Source organism: Sinohyriopsis cumingii, chromosome 14 (assembly GCF_028554795.1).
Source record: "Sinohyriopsis cumingii isolate HCF-2022 chromosome 14, ASM2855479v2, whole genome shotgun sequence".
Taxonomy (NCBI): domain Eukaryota; kingdom Metazoa; phylum Mollusca; class Bivalvia; order Unionida; family Unionidae; genus Sinohyriopsis; species Sinohyriopsis cumingii.
This window is the reverse complement of record NC_142974.1, coordinates 105203927-105216101: the sequence shown is the minus strand read 5'-3', so window position 1 is coordinate 105216101 and position 12175 is coordinate 105203927. Positions and strand designations below refer to the sequence as shown.

At 34.3% G+C, this 12175-nt stretch overlaps 1 long non-coding RNA gene across 1 annotated transcript; it reads right to left on the bottom strand.

Annotated features, from left to right (window-relative positions):
- Window positions 1–3506: 3506 nt before the first annotated feature.
- LOC149784548 (uncharacterized) lies at window positions 3507–10617 on the bottom strand. The gene is made up of 4 exons (XR_016414159.1): window positions 10453–10617; window positions 8738–8908; window positions 6618–6788; window positions 3507–3734 (listed from the first exon to the last, which is right to left on the bottom strand). It is a non-coding gene; the product is annotated as an uncharacterized LOC149784548 (long non-coding RNA).
- Window positions 10618–12175: the final 1558 nt, after the last annotated feature.

Below are 12175 nucleotides of genomic sequence, written 5' to 3'. Positions count from 1 at the left end.
CCAAAATTAGTCCTATTGGACGCTAAAATCATTTCTAGCAGAAAAGTATATCCGTTTCAGAATACACACATGACACAAGCTGTTTGAATTTAGAGCTTGCAAGTTGTTAGGATCTTCACTGTTTGAATTTAGAGCTTTCAAGTTGTTAGGATCTTCACTTAAATAATTTTGCTTAACCCCTAGCTTTAATTCTTTTTCTAGATCATCTACGTATTTTGGAGAAACTGTTAATTCAATGCATGTCTAAGAGGAATAATGATGTATTCTGCCTCAAACGGAAATATATATTCTACAGACATAATTCTATTTTAATGTTACGTACCGCAAATAAATTCTAACTTTATCATCTTGCTGTCTAATTTTCAATCAAAACTCGGATGTCATTATGAATGAATGCATAACATTATTACTTAGAAGTCGAATATTTTGCAGTCAATCAGTAAAATGCTTTCACATTCTGTACAATCCGTCACTAAAACATGCAAGAAAATAAAACATTTGCAAGACATTATTGTTAGAAACAAGCTCCTGTACAAAACGTTACCAACTTTGATAAAGATTCCTGATATTAAATCTGGATGACGATATTTAAATTAGATAAACCTTGCAACAATGATTTTCATAAGATATGCAATCAAAGATTGTAAGATACGTAAACAGCAAGAATCCTACTGATTCCAAATGCTTACCAAACGCTATTCCATTATATTCTTAGTCACATGTCAGCTTATTCCGCAATTTTAGGACAATCATGAAGCCTTGTTAATGTATATTTGGTTAAGATAAGCCTTGTTCTTTCGAGACGTCGAAATATTGTCATAATCAATTTGATCAATATAAAAAACACCAAAAAACGTACTACAATAAAGATCTTCTGGAGTCGTTTGGATGAAGTAACAAAAGCTCTAGCTCACCACCAGCTCATCCCCTATGCTACAAGAAAGAATACATGTCATACTATACTTGGAGTTTACTTACGGAATAGACATGTTTGTTTTGGTGTTTTCATTATTTACCGTAACTTTGACAATGAGTCAATTCACTACGATGTATGCAATGTAGATGTTTATAGTGATGTCGTGCAATTAGAGCATTATGCCCAAGACATGTTGCATTTATCTTTCTCAGCCTGTCTTTTCACATACAGCGTCTTAGAGCTTTGCTCAGGTTTTTCGTCTTCATCTTTTCAAAGTGTGCTTGCATACATTTACAGAGTTCATTCTAGAAATTGCGGACACAGTGTGCAAATCGCAATTGTATTCGCACATGTACTCGACATACTTTCAAAAACGGATACAATTGTTTATATAATTAGTTTTCTCTTTAAAAGGGACTTATTGATCATACAATTTAAAAACACTGAATGATTGAAAATTACGTCAAGCCTCCATCGTCGCATGTACCAGTGAATTTGCATGCGATATCGTCCTTACGTGTCACTTTCTTTCGTTTCTGACGGTTTCAAATTCTTACACCATTATATTTTCGTGTTAATGTTATGTAACGTTTTACATATTTTTTCTTCTTCAGACTTTCGGTTTAAGCTTGTTTTCGAGGGGAAAGATTTTAAAATGTAAAAGCAATTTTCTATTGCTTTGTATAATTAGTTGTCGTGCCACTTACAATTCCCAATAATTCTGTGAACATCAGCTATCTGAGTCTGGGTCGTAATCACAAGTAGTTTCGCCTTTTCAGATTCGCATATTTTCATCGCATCGCTGAAATTTGCATATTCGGAATGGTACTTGACGCAAAAGTAGGAGCCGCCCAAGGTTACATTCTTATAATCCATATCACATGTGGGTGATGGTGCTGTAAGATGCATTTCATAATTTGTTTAATGATTGTGTCCATAGTAAATGCTCCTGATCTTTATATCAACTATCACATCAGTCATCATAATTATAATTTAAATAATAGTAACACGGATTTTTCCATTACATTATAAAGATAGTATCGATTAAAAACTAAAGCTAATAAATAATTCCACCGTAATAGATCTAATATGCATTAACAATCACAAAGACAGTCGTTTCCACGCTTACATAAAATGCTGTAAAACCTGTTACCACGCATGGCAAGCTTCCATGAAAGATTGTCACTTTGAGTATTTGCAGTCTACGACGCTGTAGGATTTTCCCAAAATGTATCAAACAGTACTAGAATGGTATTGAAATCACACTGTATTTAAAATACAGGGACAAACGTGATATAGCGAACGAGAAAAGGTGCGATTCCACAATATATTACCCTGGATATTTAAACAGAAAAGGTGAATGATCAGGCACATTTTGTAATCTCGAGTGTTTGAATTGTCTTCCTAACTTCTCTTAGACAATGGGAAATGAATAGATCGAAAGAAATAAGCAGATAGACGAATAGTCATAGAGACAAAAAAGGAACTTACGGGCATATTTCATATATTGCATTGCAGAGATTAAGGTCGTCGATTCCACCTTTGAATTGTAATCATTACTTACGAACCGATGTAAATATTACATGAGATTTAATCCTTCATTTCGATGTCGAGCATCCACAGAACAGAGAAAACAACATCCTGGCATCTAGCAAACCAGGTACTTGGCTGTCATAACATAATATAAGAAATGAAAGGCACGCCTAAAATAGTGTAAGCAATGGGAAGATAGTAACAAGGGTGTACCTTTGAGAAAATAGAATGTAGAGACTTCCTGGCCATGTAAACTTGTACATGAAGGGCAAAACTATTTAACTCTTATTACGTGTATATTCCGTTGCATGTTTTGTAAACTGCAGACCTATGAAATTGAGTCTCAAATATTTAAACTTTCCTTTTAATTTACCAATGACAAAAACCTAAATTTATGTACAATATAGGATGCTTATCTTTTCTTAATCCATTTTCCTTTATTAGAATGTATTGTACTTCTGTCATTAAAAATGTCAAACAGTATAAAGGCTGGTGATGCTTGTGGTTACACAGGATATACTTTGTTAATTTTACAAGGTTATTATTAACCTGTCCATTAATATTACAAGGACTTTTATTGGCTTTATCGTGAATAAAACATTTGACTAGTTTACTAAGTCCCGAGATTTTTCTCCTTTGCTTAGTTGTTATATCATCCACATTGATAATATATTATATAATCCTGAATGTTGTCAAAATACCTATATATCTAGACTGTTATATGCGACCTTATATTTCAATCCATTAGATGAAATCACAATGAACTTTATTTACAAATTACAATCTGCGGGTAGACTGCGTAGGATTGTTGTCCATGCTGCATCGCTTCGCACACAATACGAGCAAAATATGACACTGGATTCAACGGGTCAGTAGGTGGACATTTGGAATTTGTTAATTGAAAGTTAAACCAAAATTATATTAAACTTAAATATAATCACTGAAATTGTAAGAAAATAGTCTTCAATACATCGTAATCTGTATCACAATTATATAATACTTGTTTGCGTAACAGACCTATCCGTCTGTATGACAATGATCAAATACTCGCCTGTATAATAGACCAGTCCATCAGAAAGTTGTAAACCCTGTGGTATTCCTCGTCGGAATGAAGAGGACAACACACAGTGGCCAGTGTGGTTATCATAAAAGAAGGACAAACAGTTCGCTTTGTCGTCACATTGTTGCATGCACTTCAACAAATCGATTCCAGTCTCATTACTGATTACCGCAGACATTTGGATGTTTTTTGGATAGATAGTGTCCTGTGTCCAGTTCTGTTTAACTAAATGAGAAAGAAATAATGTCAGCCTCTTCAAGGAAGTGTCTTCTGCTATCCTTACATACATACATACGTACGTACATACATACATACTGGCATACATACTTGCATACATGCTTGCATACATACATGCATACATACTTGCATCCATACTTGCATACATACATGCATACATACATACATACATACACACGCACACGCACACATACATACATACATACACACACACACATACACACATACATACATACTGAAATGCACAAAGATCATTTCATTTTATTGCTATCAATATCAGAATTATTATTCCCGTCGGAAATTGCACATACATTATATAATCATATAACGATAAATCTAATATATACCTGTAACAATTTAAATGTAGATTTTAGAGCTTAAATAAATCACTAGTATCGTTTCCAGTGTTGTACATTTTTTGCCCAGATGGTTTCCTTATCCCAACCTGTTGTTTGTTTTCTCTACCTCAAACGTAATCGCCAGCAACTAACAGTACACACTTATGTCTTACGTTTCCCTGCGCTGAGTTGTGTTATACTTAAACATCTATTCACGATCTTGTTTGGAGATCGCCAGTTGATAGCATCCAATATGACTGAAATATCAGTTTAAATAATCCTAATGTACCAAATTTCCTGAGTTGTATTTTGTTCTTTGCCCCGTCTAACCGAAACTAGCTATTTCAATCGCCAATGCTCTACATCTTAGCCCACATGACGAAGCTGAATATACGCAATTATCGACCTTTCCAGTTAAGTGTTTCTACCTGAAAGCAATAACAATATGATAACAATTGTATTATTTGTATTTCGAGACTCGCAGTATTATTGTATTATATTATATACGATACTCTCCGATAACACATCAGATTCATAGATCAGCGCATTGTCTTTTACATTTGAACAGGAAACATTCTTCTATTTGGCTCCCGTATCCATGGCATGGATAAATATAAAATAATGATTTGAACACCGCTACATTGTGTAGATTCCATTTAATGAGTGCAATGTGTTTACAAATAATATTAATGTATTTATGTTTCTATTTATATGATCGCTATACTAAATCTCATCAGGAGTTGCTAGTTCAACATTGTAACAGATATGAAATACTTGCACAACATGCAAGATTGGAGAACAAAGCAAGATGGATATGTCATATGCAAAGTATTCCAAAGTATTATAAGGACTTATATGTTTCAAATATGCACTACAATACCAACTGTGAGGTTTCAACATGATGGTTTCGATACAATAAACATAGTGTGCCTTCTTCAGGAACAAAATCTCAATTGCATTAAAAAACCTTAGACATGTTTAGAGAATTACAACTGCAATAGACGGAGGTGCAATATAATGTCATGGGACCTGGAGAGTAAAGGAATTAAAGAACGTTTAAATTGCATGTCTACATTCCCAAGATCGATTTCATTTCCGGTTCGTGCGATAGGATGTCATTGCCCATCAAATGTCTATACTTTTCTCCGGGATCCCCGTTTAGCCGTACAATATGAACAAAGTGCTTTCCAGATAAGTTCAGCCACAAGTTATCGTCAGCACAAAACAAAGAATGAATGTTCCTGTTTTTAGATAATGTTAAAAGGTACTAACTGATAGAACGTTACGGCATTATGGACTACATGCACGAACTACTTCCCTTTGAAATGTAAAAGCCCGTCAATATGCAACAATATACGAAGCTGAAGAGTTCGACATTGGAAGTGCTCCAATGAGCATTGGTAATTTTACGTCTTACAATACTGCATAGTAACACCTTTGTACAAATAATTGTAAACTGAATTACAATGTTGATATGTGTTTGCCTGCCTTTAGCAAGTAATCACAAAAACATCTGCGTATGTGTGTGTGTCTGCCAAGATGATGGATATATAAAATATACAAATCGCCAAATACCAGAAATACTTCATTAGCAACTTCTTTACTTCTTTAGAGAGGTATTGGTCTTGTTTACAAGCGTCATATGTGTAACAGTTTGCTTAATCACCATATGCCAACCTGTGTACCTTCAGTGGCACGTCTTGTGAGACAATATTACTGCGGTGAACTCCGTGAAAAATAAATGATGAAAGACTTAAAGGTTGTATCATGCAATTAGCTTTATATCCTGATAACTGAAGTTAAGCATGCGAGGAATAGCTCATCAGCCCTCTTTATGTCTTTGTTTACAAACATGGACAATCAATTTTCAGCCAATGGCAAAAAGACTTTCTTTTTCTGTTTTGTTTTCCTTGAATAAACGGTCTTCTGAAATCACCTTTCTAAGTTATTTGTTGTAGTATGCTTTTAATTATTGATTATTGTGTTTTTACAAAAAGATTAAAACTAGTATGAGTTTGGTAGTGTAGAAAGTACAATTTAAATAAAAATAATTAATTTCATTCCCGGATGTGCGTATGAAAACGAAGTTTGTTTCAAGCGTAATCTAATGCAATGCAATATTCTTTAATAGACGGTAACGTCATGAAGCAATATGTAGGCCTTCATAGATGGATACTCATTTGATACGAAACTTATGAAACTAATTGAATATACTCCAAGCTTCTGCTAACAGAAGATAAAAACAGCTCAACGAGATTCATGACAATGACCAAAAATACACAGATATCAGATCCATTGATCGTATCAAAAATATACTAATTTTATTCAATAAAGTTAAGGTAATGAACATATTCTTCAGAAAATTCCGATGTTTCCGACATTATGTCTTTGCCTTAAACGATGCCATGAATTATGACCTCATTTATTTTTATGTCGTAAAGTGCTATTAAATAATATAAAACGGACAACATTTTGTGGCTTTATTAATCCAGATCACATTGTAGTCATGTGATGACATGCACTGCTAAATTACCACAAACTAAATCTGACGATGTCCAGCTGCCATCATGTTGGCATGTGACTATCGGATTAGATCCACCTTTGTAGAACGCGCTATCCTGGCATCTGTAGGTGTAGTTCTGTCCAACCTCCATTTCTGCTATTTCATTTATCGTCCATGATTTCGCAGGAGGTGTTTTACACACTGTGTAAACATGATAATACATACATTATTCTGACTTACTGTAAAAAAAAATTATGGATGATAGAAAGGTATGCAATAAATTAATGGGGTTAGAATAAATATACAAGTCGAAATAATAACTTACATCTCTTCTAGCAAAATGTAGTTATAACTAGGAACATTACATTATAGCATTTTAGTGTGGTTCTTCAATATGCAGCCTATAATATTTATGAATATAAAACGAGAAGCTAACATTATCAAAATCAATATGATTTAACTGTTCACTTATCGAGATTTACTTTTTAAACTCAACAAAAACTAAGAATATAGATAATAAATTATAATTAAAATCTTTATCTAAACATTTTAAATTCCTTTGAATCTTTTTCTTTACTATACCAAGCATTCATCAACGGCATATGTACGTGCCCGATTAAGCATAGAAGGTAATGTCGGTCATTCAGAATGACTTCCCACGTGCAAGACTAGAACACACGTATGGTCATTACACGGTGTTTATATATGCAAAAGCAGTCTCGTGATCGGTTTTAAAAACGTTTATGTACAATTAAAATAAATTATTAACAAATGTGAGGAAAATATCACAAATTATTGTTTTGGTGCTTTGAAGTTTTTTGCTGTCAAAAATCATGAACAATTCTAAAACATTTCCATAAAGGTAAACGTTAAATTCGCTGCCGATGATCATACGCTGCTTCTCAATGTTGAAAACTCGTGCATTGTAAATGCATTAATGTTTGAAATATGGAAACTTCATGCATGGAAAATACATTAGTGATTAAAAAATGGGTGCCTTATGTGTGGGGAAAAGCAAATACTTCATACATGTCAAACACACTTTATTAATTCTTGACTATTATTATGTGGTGCCAAGATTCATCCTCTTCAATGACCCTGAAGAAATAAATTTAGAAATTTATTTCACTTATTGCACATTTTTCCTTTATTGTTAAATAATACAAACTAAATATATCTATAAGTAAAGACTTAGAAATTATTTAAGTTACAAGAAACAACGAATGGTTTTGATGGTTCCTTGTTGTAGTTCAAAATTCTTTCATTCACCAATTTACAAAAATATCATCTTAATCATGAGAATGATGAAAAGCACCCTAATGTCTCTGCAAACGAATAGTCTCTACGTTTCCTGTTGATAACCTGGCCCGGTGCCATTATCAATAATGTGTGATGCACTTTCAAGTCCAGGGAGGCCGGAGACAGGTGGATGAACAACATCAACATTTCTGAGGACTATTTACTGCAAGCTCAATATTTGACGGCTTGGAAATAGATTAGCAATAAATCAATGTGACCAATTTCATATAATCAACATCCTTGCATATGCACGATTGCATTTTATCATTTATGCATCGCACAACTCAGACTCGAACTGTTGGCTGTCTGCACTATCTTCCGTCTTATGATATTCATATTTGATTCATCAACCATACATTACTGATATAGTGTTCGGTACGGTCGCTCTTTCTGTAACGTTATATCACACGCCCAAATTGGAACTACTTTTTATTGATATTTTAACATACTTCTGCCTGCTGATGTTCTTCGTTACTCTGAGTGAAAATATATGAATCGGAAGCCACTTTAGATTCAATTTACGTTTCATGGCGAAAAATAATAAACATATAACAAGAACACTGTATTCATGTTTGATCCCCATTCGTAAAAAAGGACGTGTTTCCTACGATTATCTGGACCTATTCCTATGCCATTTCAAACTACCTGTAATGTTTTATACAAATGTTCAATCCGTAATTTTGCAACCTTGGCGACAAGATTGAAAAGATTAGGCAAGTTGCATAAATTGAGGATCAGGTGATGTTCTGACCACATTTCTGACGTAAATCATGATATTAAGGAATGTATTTTGCAAAGAATCTAAGATTTACTACCGCGAATATTACTGTAGTTTTGTTTTGTTCAATTACCACAAGTAAAATTTGTCGCTGACCAGCTACCATCCTGTAGACACATCACTGCCGGATTCAGACCACTTTTCCCGGATAGACCATCCTGGCATTTGTAGGTGTATTTCTGTCCACCCTCCACTTCTGCCGTCTCATTTAACGTCCATGATTTCGTAGGAGGGTTTTTACATACTGTTCAAACATGATAATACATACTTCACGCCAACCTTCTGTAACAATCTTATAAATATTAGAAAGGTATCAAACAAATATACAGGTCGGAATAATATCTTACAACTATCCTAGTAATGAGGTATTATTACAACTAAAATGTCTGTATGGATTTAATGATGAAATACACTCCAAAGCGTTAAAATACTTACTCAGTTAATATTAAACATTGCGATCGATATGGAACATTGTCTTCGAGTATGTTTCTTTCCGAATATGAAACCTGTCTTAGGTATGTATCATAAAACAAGAAGCTAAAGTCGTTCAGTTTAATCTGTTTTGTTTCTATGGTGTGTTATTTTGGTGTGATTGTTGCTTTTCTTTTTTGGGGGGTGCACTGTTTACTCGTCGCAATTTAAAGTTTAATCATGCGTTTATAAACTTCAATAGAAATCTGCTTTCCTTTTCCGACATAATCCAAATAATCTATATATGTAGGTAAAGACTAATAATTATTTCATATAGTATTGTTGGCTCTGTTGTTATAGTTAAGCATTATTGAACTCACAAATATACAGCCTACTTCTCCAAGAAAACTTCGCTATACGTGCGTCCTTTTTGTTTAGAACAAACTTAACTTGCTCTTAAGAAGTTTACAGTTACTTCTGTATTATTGTTATCTCTTGTCTTATGAGAAACATGGAACGGGACACACATGTCTTTGCCAATAAAGAGTTTCTCATTTTAGTGTTGATAACCAGCTCGGGTACACGTACCACGGCCACTATCAACAATAGACCATGCACGTGTAAGTACAGTGGGGCCTTATGCCGGCTGGATGAGCAACAGCAAGAATTATGACAATGTATTTCTGGGGAGGTATTTAATGCTACCATAATAGTTGACGTTGTGGGACTGGATTTACACATTACGAACGTTACCAATGGTGCAGAATCCACGTCCTTAACCTATGCACGTTTACTTTTATTATTTCTGCATTTCACACCAGACTGCAATCTTTCACTTGTTCTAAATAACTTCTGCCTTTTGATTACTTACAATATTCATGAGTCATACATGATTGATATAGCGTTCGGTACTGCTGTTCAATCTACAGTTACTTTGCCTCATTTGCATGCTCAAATTATACTTACTTTTATATATATTTTCACTTACTTATGCCTACTGATATTCATAGTTGGTATGAATGACAATTTATAGAAAGCATTATACGTAATCTCTACTTAGAGCGACAAAAGAGGGAGTATATAATAAATGCAAAATTGCATTTCTGTTTTATCCCGAGTCGTTAGATGGTCGTTACCTTGATCTATACCTAAGCCATACCAAAATCGTTGTAGCATTTCATAGAGATATTCAATCCATATTTATGCAGCCTTGGCCAGCCGACGTTTGAAAAAATTCGACACGTTTCATAACTGGATGGTCATGTCATGCTATCACATTCGTTGCGTAACATGGTTTTATTAAAAAGGTAATCTGTGAATAATATATTAAGCTTTTATTTTTGCCAATATTACTGATTAAATTTATTGTTCAATTACCACAAGTAACATTTGTCGATGTCCAGCTACCATCATGTAGGCACGTGACTGTCGGATTCTGACCACTTTTCAAAATTAGTCCATCTCGGCATCTGTAAGTGTAGTTCTGTCCAACTTCCGCTTCTATCGTTTCATTGATCGTCCATGATTTCTCAGGAGGGGGTTTGCACACTGTTTAAACATGATAATACACAATTCACGGTAACATTCTCTAATAATCTTAAAAACGTTAGAAAGATTTGAAAACATTGATGGTGTTTAAAGAAATATACATGTTGGAAGAATATCTTAAAACTGATGCAATACGGAGGTATTTATTTCTACAATGGCAGTATGGATTTAGTAAGAAAACACAATGATGTCGAGACTCCTCCGAAGATTTAAATCATGAATTAGCTTCAAAACGCTATATTGAATATCTTGATCGATCTTAAAATTTTACATTATGGTGAATAGCTCAAAATGCGACATTAAAAAGGAATGATAGAAACATTGATATATCCAACTTGTCCGTATATATTGCATCGATGCTGTAGTCATGATACCACTATATCTTCTCACATGGGAGCTATGTTTCCTTGTATATGTATATACCTCACCCATCCCACCCAACACACTCTGTATCTCACAGCTTGACGATATCTTAAAATATACCTAGAAGAGTTACTTATCTATGAGGTGAGGAGATGCCATAAACAAATATTTCAATTTAACCCAAATCAATTCCAAGAAGGTTTCAATTATTAATTTATTAACAACGGTATTACACTTGTATCGTGCAAATTCCACTCGTTTCATCTCTTTTTTTTCTTTTTTCAGTCTCTTACGAACACAAGAGACTAAAACCTTTGTTGATAGCATACGTCACAAAGTTAAGAAAAAGAAGTGTGAAAAAACACAATGGTCTTTATTAGCGAACATTGTGTTACTGCAAGCCCCCAGGATACTCTCGGTGCAACTCTACACACTGTTTCACTCTGATTTTTGCAATTATTAAATTACATTTTGTATTAGTTTTATATGTTGTTAATTTAGGAGAATACTTCACGGCCGACCGAATGGCGAATTCCAAATCGTCTGACAGAGACAATATTTTTACAACAGGATCCAGTCAAAAATTTCTTGCAGCTAAATCAGGGCAATGTGGAGAATATTGAAATGGTCGAATGCCACGCTGAAAGGTTTGCGGATGAATGTGCGTTGTCATAGAGATGGTGGATGCCTCAGATACTGCTGTGTAGACGGGTTGTTCGGTAATGTCCAAAAAACCTTCAGAACCACCTTGGAGACATACATATCTCTGGTGTCACTAGGCGAGTCAGAAACTTTAAAACCGATAGTGGAAAGTTTTTGCAACAAAATTTATTGCGCAAAAACATGGTAAAACTATCTTTATAGTTGTCCCGATCCAAACTCGTTTATGTCCTCTTCAGTCCTGTTAAAAAATGCAAATTCATATTTCGTCACCGGTGTTACTCTCGTTCAACCATCTCTGGTCCATCTCGTTATATTGATCGAGTTGCTGTTTGATGATTGGATCCTGCATTTGTTTATGAACAACCTTGAACAAATGCAAGAACCACCTGTCACAAAACGTTCTGTACTTAAAATGATTCTTCAAAATATTAGAACAGCTGACGACTTCACTACACATACAGCATTTTAATCCACTGCTCCATTTATAGTAGACACTTGATCCAATCTTCAGTTAGAGACTACGGTA